Source organism: Triticum aestivum, chromosome 7B, assembly GCF_018294505.1.
Source record: "Triticum aestivum cultivar Chinese Spring chromosome 7B, IWGSC CS RefSeq v2.1, whole genome shotgun sequence".
NCBI classification, from domain to species: domain Eukaryota; kingdom Viridiplantae; phylum Streptophyta; class Magnoliopsida; order Poales; family Poaceae; genus Triticum; species Triticum aestivum.
The window spans coordinates 115,958,233-115,968,911 of NC_057813.1; positions in this window are offsets into that span (position 1 = coordinate 115,958,233).

The following is a 10,679-nucleotide window of genomic DNA, read 5'->3' on the forward strand; positions in this document are numbered from 1 at the left end:
GCATGGGTTTCTGAACCCATGGTTCTCTTTCTCTACCGTGCTTCCTAGCAACAAAATCTCTCTTATCATAACGTTGATTCTTTGGTTGTGGGTTATCAAGATCAACAACAGGTTCAATCTCTACTTCATTGTTTTTGCTAGGTTGAGTATCGACATGAACATTATCATTAACATTATCACTAGGTTCATGTTCATCACCTGATTGTGTTTCAGCATCAGAAATAGAAATATTATTGGGATTCTTAGGTGTGTATTTGGTAGGTTCACTAGAAGCATGCAAATTTCTATCATTTTTCTTTTTCTTCTTTTTAGAAGAACTAGGTGCCTCTAAATTACTTCTCTGAGAATCTTGCTCGATTCTCTTAGGGTGGCCTTTAGGATACAGAGGTTCCTGAGTCATTCTACCAGTTCTAGTAGCCACTCTAATAGCAAAGTCATTTTTATTATTTAATTCATCAAGCAAATCATTTTGAGCTTTAAGTACTTGCTCAGCTTGAGTAGCAACCATAGACGCATATTTGCTAATGAGTTTGAGTTCACCTTTAACTCTAGCCATATTATCGCTCACACGTCCTATCTCGAAAGCATTATTCTTTAACTCTCTACCAACATAAGCATTAAAACTTTCTTGTCTAGCCATAAAGTCATCAAATTCATCTAAGCATGGGATATGGAACTTAGTAGAGGGGATTTCAACTTTATCATATCTATAGAGAGAATTTACCTTTACTACCTGTGTAGGTTTATCAAGACAATGTGGTTCTTTAGCAGGTGGTATATTAAGACCATGTATTTCTTCAATAGGAGGTAAATTCTTAACATCTTCAGCTTTAACCTTTTTCTTTCATTGATTTCTTTGCCTCTTGCATATCTTCAGGGCTGAGAAATAAAACACCTCTCTTCTTCGGAGTGGGTTTAGGAATAGGCTCAGGGGTTGGCTGAATTGGTTCAGGAATTGCCTCAGGAATTGGCTTAGGAAGAGTCCAATTATTTTCATTAGTCAACATATTATTCAATAGTAATTCAGCTTCATCGACTGTTCTTTCCCTGAAAACACAACCAACACAACTATCCAAGTAGTCCTTGGAAGCATCGGTTAGTCCATTATAAAAGATATCAAGTATTTCATTTTTCTTGAGAGGGTGATTCGGCAAAGCATTAAGTAATCGGAGAAGCCTCCCCCAAGCTTGTGGGAGACTCTCTTCTTTGATTTGCACAAAATTATATATTTCCCGCAAGGCAACTTGTTTCTTATGAGCAGGGAAATATTTAGCAGAGAAGTAATAAATCATATCCTGGGGACTATGCACACAACCAGGAGCAAGAGAATTATACCAAGTCTTAACATCACCCTTTAATGAGAACGGAAATATCTTAAGGATATAAAAATAACGAGATTTATCATCATGAGTGAACAGGGTGGCTATATCATTCAACTTGGTAAGATGTGCCACAACAGTTTCAGATTCAAGGCCATAAAAAGGATCAGATTCAACTAAAGTAATAATCTCAGGATCAACAAAGAATTCATAATCCTTACCAGTAACACAGATAGGTGAAGTAGCAAAAGCGGGGTCAGGTTTGATTCTAGCATTAAGAGACTGCTGCTTCCATTTAGCTAATAATTTCTTAAGATCATATCTATCATTGCAAGCAAAGATAGCTATAGCAGCTTCTTCATTCATAACATAACCCTCAGGAACAACAGACAATTCATAATCATTGGGAGAATTTTCATCATCACTATCATCAATAATAGCATCTTCAATAATTTCATTCTCTCTAGCCCTAGCAAGTTGTTCATCAAGAAATTCACCTAATGGCAAAGTAGTATCACGCATAGAAGTAGTTTCATCATAGGTATCATGCCTAGCAGAAGTGGCATCATCAATAACATGCGACATATTAGAATTCATAGCAGTAGCAGGTTTAGGTGTTGCAAGCTTACTCATAACAGAAGGAGAATCTAGTGCAGAGCTAGATGGCAGTTCCTTACCTCCCCTCATAGTTGAGGGAAAAATCTTGGTTTTAGCGTCTTTCAAGTTCTTCATAGTGATCAACAGATATAAGTCCCAAGTGACTCAGAGAATAGAGCTATGCTCCCCGGCAACGGTGCCAGAAATTAGTCTTGATAACCCACAAGTGTAGGGGATCGCAACAGCTTTCGAGGGTAAAGTATTCAACCCAAATTTATTGATTCGACACAAGGGGAGCCAAAGAATATTCTTGAGTATTAGCAGTTGAGTTGTCAATTCAACCACACCTGGATAACTTAATATCTGCAGCAATGTATTTAGTAGCAAAGTAGTATGATAATAAAGGTAACAGTGGAAAAAGTAAAGATAATAGTTTTTGGGTTTTTGTAGTAGTTGTAACAGTAGCAACGGAAAAGTAAATAAGCGAAGAACAATATGTGAAAAGCTCGTAGGCAATGGATCAGTGATGGCTAATTATGCCGGATGCGATTCCCCATGTAATAGCTATAACATAGGGTGACATAGAACTAGCTCCAGTTCATCAATGTAATTTAGGCATGTATTCCGTAAATAGTCATATGTGCTTATGGAAAAGAACTTGCATGACATCTTTTGTCCTACCCTCCCATGGCAGCGGGGTCCTACTGGAAACTAAAGGATATTAAGGCCTCCTTTTAATAGAGAACCGGAACAAAGCATTATCACATAGTGAATACATGAACTCCTCAAACTACGGTCATCACCGAGAAGTATCCCAATTATTGTCACTTCGGGGTTGTCGGATCATAACACATAATAGGTGACTATAGACTTGCAAGATAGGATCAAGAACACACATATATTCATGAAAACATAATAGGTTCAGATCTTAAATCATGGCACTTGGGCCCTAGTGACAAGCTTTAAGCATAGCAAAGTCATAGCAACATCAATCTCAGAACATAGTGGATACTAGGGATCAAACCCTAACAAAACTAACTTGATTACATGGTAAATCTCATCCAACCCATCACTGTCCAGCAAGCCTACGATGGAATTACTCACGCACGGCGGTGAGCATCATGAAATTGATGATGGAGGATGGTTGATGATGATGACGGTGATGAATCCCCCTCTCCGGAGCCCCGAACAGACTCCAGATCAGCCCTCCTGAGAGAGATTAGGGCTTGGCGGCGGCTCCGTGTCGTAAAACGCGATGAAACTTTTTCTCTAATTTTTTCTCCCAGAACGTGAATATATGGAGTTGGAGTTGAGGTCGGTGGAGGTCCAGGGGGCCCACGCGATAGGGGGCGCGCCTAGGGGGAGGGGGTGCGCCCCCCTGTCTCGTGGACAGGGTGTGGGCCCCCTGGTCTTGATTCTTTCACCAATATTTTTATATTTTCCAAAAAGTGCCTCCGTGGATTTTCAGGACATTCCGAGAACTTTTCTTTTCTACACATAAAACAACATCATGGCAGTTCTGCTGAAAACAACGTCAGTCCGGGTTAGTTTTATTCAAATCATGCAAGTTAGAGTCCAAAACAAGGGCAAAAGTGTTTGGAAAAGTAGATATGTTGGAGACGTATCACGCCACCCCCGGAGCCCAAGGCACCGCCAGCCAGCCCCGCCCCTGGAGCCCGCCCCGTCGCCGGCCCGCCCGCCCAATGGACCCAGGCCAGGGCGGCCGCCCTGCCCCGCCCCATCGCCAGAGCGGCGCCGCCCCGCCCCGCCGCCAGAGCTGCACCGCACCCCCTCCCCCGCCCTTCCTTCTGTTTTTTCTGTTTTTTAAGAATAAACAAGAAAGATGGAAAAAAAGTAAAAGAAGAAGAGGAAGAAGAAGAAGAAGAAAGAAGAAGAAGAAGAAGAAGAAGAAGAAGAATGAAAAGTAGAAAAAGAGGGTCACCAAGGGTCGAGGGTCACCGAGGGTCGAGGGGTCGAGGATCGAGGGGAAAAGGAGTCGAGGGTCGAGGGGTCGAGGATCGAGGTGTCGAGGGTTTGAGGGTCGAGGGGAAAAGGGGTCGATGGTCGAGGGTCGCCGAGGGGTCAAGGATTTGCCATCCCGACCCCGAAACCCCGACCCCCTGACCCCGAAACCCTGACCCCGACACGACACCCCGTCACCCCGACCCCGACACAGCACCCTGACCCTGACACGGCACCCCCGACCCCGACACGACACCCCGAAAACCCCGGCCCCCGACACCTCCCAAAAAGGTGCTCTTCGGCCTTCCAGAGGCTGTCGGGGTCATATATTTGTGGATTATGAGTTAGCTTATATATTTTTTGATTTTGTTATAAAAAAACATCATATTTGTGTTGATCAGGTGCAGGTTGTTCGAGACTACTACGCCTCGACTAACATTAAGAGGTCCAAGACGAAGTGCCGAGGCAAGTTTCTGAGTAAGGAGAAGCACATGAAGGTAATTACCTATTCTTAAGCCATGTACTTAGTTTCCTTGATTTGATTCGTACGCATATTGCTGAAATTTCTCTTGACTAACTTACGTGCCCCCGAGATGGTGTGTGGATAGGATGGACAGTTGGGAGGCGTTGGTGGATGAGTGGTGCTCTCCCCAATGGCTAGCTGTCCACAACAAGGCCAAGTATAAGCGTGCCCAAATGCAAGGTGTGCCACACCATCAAGGGAGATCCAACTTATTTGAGTACGGGGATAACTGGGTATGTGGTTTGCTTCATGATTCATGCAATTTCATTCTTCATGCTAGCTTGAGCCCTTAACTAATATTTTGTTCCCCTCTTTTAGGCGCGACACAACAAGAAGGAGGTGCCAGGGGTGTTCAACCTCTATGCCATGGCCCATACTGCCCCGTACAAGAAGGCCAAGGCAATCTATGAGCCTGACCTCGATCATCCAGATAGCTTCACCAACATCTCCTCCCACCATAACCTCGTGAGGTACAGAGACAAGGGGAAGACGAGGAAAGGGGAGGACTTTAACCCGAGCCAGAGTCCTTTTGATTCAGAGCTAGTGATGATATCTGGTGGCGGGAGGTCCCATGGCTCGGTAGCCATTGTGGATGGACTGATACATTGTCCTAGAACTCTCCCGGAGATCAAGAAGCGCCAGACGAGCTCCGATCCTGAGACAAGGCCTCGTCCACGTCTAATGGAGCTCGCCATCGAGGCTAGGGCCTAGGAGCTTCCGGCGGAGGCAAACAGGCAAGCGACGGAGAGGGAGAGGGACATGGAGGAGAGGACAACTAGGCTGTTGGAGGAGGAGAGGAACCGGAACGACGCGTCTCACCGGGCCCTATACGAGCTCCTCATGATAAGTTTCTCTTGCATATTAGCCAAATCATGCACGTAATGTTCGTTTCATTACTAACTAATATGACTGGCTCGTGAAAACTAAATGTGCAGTCTGTGTGCCAGAGCAACGGTCAGACCCCTCCACCGATGCCCCAGATTGGTATAGCGCCCACGGTGAGTTTCATTTGAATGGTCATTAGTTACTAGTATTCACATTTGAGTTCCATCATGCGAACAAGACATTGCACATGATCTTTGGTGCAACATGCCTCCCGACAAGCATCGACCGATCCTTGTCCGTGTGCCACTAGCGCTACCCCGACTGGTCCTTCACCTCTGTGATGATGGTAAGTTTTCCCAAGTGTTTTGCTTAACAAATGCATACTTAGCTTAAGAAATGACCTATTTAGCTCCAAAATGACCTATACTTAACTTATTTTCCTCGAAAATGACATAATAACCTTACTTAGCTCTAAAATGACCTATACTTAGCTTATTTTCCTCGAAAATGACATAATAACCTTACTTAGCTCCAAAATGACATATTTTACCTAGGATAGCTATAAAATGATCTGTACTTAGCATTTTTTTCCTCCAAAATGACTTTATATGCTTAGTTAGCTAAAAATGGCATAACTACCTAGGATAGCTCAATAATGACCTGTACTTAGCTTAGCTAGTTCATTTATGACATAATTAGCTTACTTAGGTAAAAAAAATGGCATAATAACCTTGGTTTAGCTCCAAACTGTCATATACTTCGCTTATTTTCCTCGAAAATGACATAATAACTTTACCTAGCTCCAAAATGACCGATTTTAACTAGGATAGCTCTAAAATGACCTACACTTACCATTTTTACTCCAAAATGAATAAATATGCTTAGTCAGCTAAAAATTGCATAACTACCTAGGTTAGCTCAAAAATGACATATACTTGGCTTATTTAGTTCATTTATGACATACTTAGCATACTTAGGTAAAAAATGGCATAATAATCTTGGTTACCTCCAAAATGACATATACTTAGCTTATTTTCCTCGAAAATGACATAATAACCTTACTTAGCTCCAAAATGACCTATTTACCTAGGTTAGCTCTAAAATGACCTACACTTAGCATTTTTTCCTCCAAAATGACTTAATATGCTTAGTTAGCTAAAAATGGAATAATTACCTAGGTTACCTTAGTTAGAAGAAGAAGTTAAAGAAGAGGAGAAAAAGAAAGAGAAGAAAAATTCTTCTTCTTCTTCTTCTTCTTCTTCTTCTAACTTTCTTCTTTCCCAATTTGCAGATTTGCTTTAGATCGCGGAAGCTTGCGTTGATGGAGTCTACTCTTCTCCTTGTCCTTCCTTTTTTTTGATTTTGTAGGATGAACAATGTGAAACTTGCTACCTATATATGTATGGATGGATGAAACCATTGCATGCTTGTTGTTGGATATGTTGGCTATATATATGTTGGATATGGACTTGCGATTTGGTATGTATATGTGTTGGATGATCATATCCAGGGATATGTATGCTTGTTGAAAGTATTTTCAAATATATATATATGTATGTATGTATGTATGTGTGTGTGTGTGTGAAATTGATTGAATTTAAGAAAAAATATAATAAATAGGGGCAATACAGGCACTTTGTCGTCTGCCAGCGGACGGCAAAGCTGCCATGTGACAGCTACCTATGCAACCTAGGGGCACTGGGATGGCCTATTTGGTTGCTTTGCCGTCTGCTGGCAGACGGCAAAGACCTTTGCACCTTTGCCGTCTGCCAGCAGACGACATAGCAAGCCACATGTCAGCTACCTGGGGCACCTGGGGGCTGGCCTATTTGGGCACTTTGCCGTCTGCTGGCCTATTTGTATCACCATCTCTTCGCCGAACTAGTGCACCTATACAATTTACCATTGTATTGGGTGTGTTGGGGACACAAGAGACGCTTTGTTATTTGGTTGCAGGGTTGTTTGAGAGAGACCATGTTCATCCTACGCCTCCCACGGATTGATAAACCCTAGGTCATCCACTTGAGGTAAAATTGCTATTGTCCTAGAAAACTCTGCACTTGGAGGCCCAACACGAGTCTACAAGAAGAAGGTTGTGTAGTAGACAACAAGCTCTTTTCTAGCGCCATTGCCGGGGAGGTTAGTCCTTGAAGGTATATCTTTAGATCTTGCAATTGAATATTTTAGATTCTTGTTTTATCACTAGTTTTGTCTATAAAAAAGAAAATTACAAAAAAAATGGAATTGAGGTTGCCTCATATGCTTCATCTTTTTAATGTCTTTCGTGAAAATGATGGAAAGGAAAATTGTGCTCAATTGCTAGAAGAAGAAATTAATAAAATGTTTGGCACTAAATATTTGAATGATGAACATGATTGCAATGTTTTTAGTATGAATTCTTTGAATATCCATGATGTTAATGATATGCAAAGCTACAAGCTTGGGTATGCTATGTTTGATGAAGATGATATTTTTAGTCCCCCAAGTTTCGATGAGAAAATTTATTATGATGATAGCACGCCTCCTATTTATGATAATTATGTTGATGAAAGTGGGTTTGTAAGAGTGTCAACTCTAGGTAATAATGATCCCATTATTTTGGAGGGCATTGAATATTATTGTGATAATTATGAAAGTGGATTTGGAGAGGTCATGACTTCATTTAGTGATGAATCCACTATTTTGGAACAGGTTCAAATGAGTATGATAAAAAAGTTTCTATATATGGTGATTATTGTGATGACATGTATGCCATAAAGAATAATGATAAACATGAAACTTCTCATCATGATTTTAATTTTAAATTGGATTATTCCAATCAAGTATCACATGATAGCTATTTTGTTGAGTTTACTCCCACTACTATTCATGAGAATAAATTTGCTTATGTGGAGAGTAGTAAATTTTCTATGCTTGTGGATCATGAAAAGAATGCTTTATGTGATAGTTATATTGTTTAATTCATTCATGATGCTACTGAAAATTACTATGAGAGAGGAACATATGCTTTTACATATTACAATAATATCAAGTTTCCTTTCTATGTGTTGAAAATCTTGAAGTTATGTTTGTTTTACCTTCCTATGCTAGTTGATTCATGTTACCATAAATTGTTTGCTCAGAAAATCCCTATGCATAGGAAGTGGGTTAGGATTAAATATGCTAGTCATATGCTTCATGATGCTCCCCTTGTGTTTCAATTCTTATCTTCTATGCAAGCATCATTGAAATCATCATGCCTAGCTAAAAGGCATTGAAGAAAAGCGCTTGTTGGGAGGAAACCCAATCTTATTTTGTGTTTTTTGTTTTTGCTTCTATTATTGAATAAATATACAATATTAATTCTGTAGTAATTGTGTTTTAGTGTTTTAATTAGTGTTTAAGCAAAGTAAGACCTTTGGGATGATCTATGGTGATAGTTGATTTGATCTTGCTGAAAAATAGAAACTTTTGCACCCAATAAAATAATTTTATAAATTCACAGAAACGTACTTTTGATCTGATTCTTTTTGCAAAATATCTATATACAAATTTTCTACGTTGTCCTAATTTTTCAGAAATTTTGGAGTTACATAAGTATGGAAAGTTTCTAGATTACTACAGACTGTTCTGTTTTTGACAGATTCTGTTTTCATTGTGTTGTTTGCTTATTTTGATGAATCTATGGGTAGTATCAGAGGGTATGAACCATGGAGAAGTTGGAATACAGTAGATATAACACCAATATAAATTCAGAATGAGTTCACAACATTACCTAAGTGGTGATTTGCTTTATTATACTAATGGAGCTTACGAGTTTTCTATTGAGTTTTGTGTTGTGAAGTTTTCAAGTTTTGGGTGAAGTTTCGATGGAATACGGAATAAGGAGTGGCAATAGCATAAGCTTGGGGATTCCCAAGGCACCCCAAGGTAATATCCAAGGACAACCAAGCATCTAAGCTTGGGGATGCCCCGGATGACATCCCCTCTTTCATCTTCGTCTATCGGTAAATTTACTTGAGGCTATATTTTTATTCACCACATGATATGTGTTTTGCTTGGAGCATCTTGTATGATATGAGTCTTTGATTTTATTTTGCCACAATCATCTTTGATGTACACACCTTTTGAGAGGGACACACATTAATCGTGAATTTATTAGAATGCCCTATGTGCTTCACTTATATCTTTTGAGCTGGGCAATTTGCTTTAGTACTTCACTTATATCTTTTTAGAGCACGGCGGTGGCTTTATCACACCCACACTTCTTAATCGAGCAAGTTCAGCAATTCAACAGAGCTAGCTGGCCTAAACATTACACTAACAAATTAAAGACCGACGCTCTTAATTAAACAAAACAAAGAGTACTACTATGGCTGGTGCTCGTTGATCTCCGCCGCCTCCTCCATGTCCAGCTCACGCCTGATGGTCGACCGGGGAAGGGGCTCCATGGCATCCATTGCACCATACTTGGCAAGCATCTCGCCATCTACGTCCGCCATCTCTTTGAAAAGGCCGCCATGAGCTGGGCATGGGCGGCCGCCATTTTGGCTTTGACGGGCTCCTTCGTGGCAAGGTATGCCACGCAGGAATGGACGGCTACTCGAACGCTCTCGGTGATTGCCAACTCTTCGGCCGTGGGTTGCCGACCGTTGTCGGAGAAGCTTCTTTCGATTTGTGCGGTGACCGCCACGAGCTGGGCGTGGGCAGCCTCGACATGGTCCTGGGCGGCCTCCGTCAGGGCTAAGGTGGCCGCTACGGAACGGACAACTGCTGTGCCGCTCTCGCTAGTTGCTATCCTGAGGGATGTTGCTGCCGCCGCCTGAGAAGCAACAACGGTCGTTTGGGCTGCCTTGGTCACCCGGTCGCGGATTCTGGTCGCCCTCACGAAGTTTGTTAGCACGCGCCTGGCGGCTGCGGCCGCGCTCTCGCTGGAGTGGGCCGCCGAAGTTGCCCTTGGGACGCGGTTCCACGTCCCCATCTTTCACCAGCGACGATTGAACAGTGAAATGATATTTGGGGAGCGAGCTAGTGTGCTTGACATGCAAGTTGTGGATTGTAGCCGACGAACCTTCTCGCGTAAGCCATAGGCGTCCTACACACCAACGGTGCTCCAGGATATTTTGTATTGCATCTCACATGGTTGGTGATAATAAACTGTGTGGGATCTACTTGATTTTTCATATTGATTTGAATTACATAATGGGGTCACAGCTCCAAAGGATGGTGTTTGAATTGCTAGAACTTCTATCTATAGTGGACATGCAACTATAGGTGTGTCGTCAATTTTTTTGAAATTATTCAGGATTCGTTTGGACATTTTTATATGGTAACTTGGTTTTCTAGGCATTTTAGGTGCACAATTCAAAATTAAACCACATGCACATGCTCCGGTGCACCAGAATGGGTTATAAAATGATATATGTGTCCATGGGTTGATGCTTACGTCCCATTCAAGAAATGGGGATGAATTT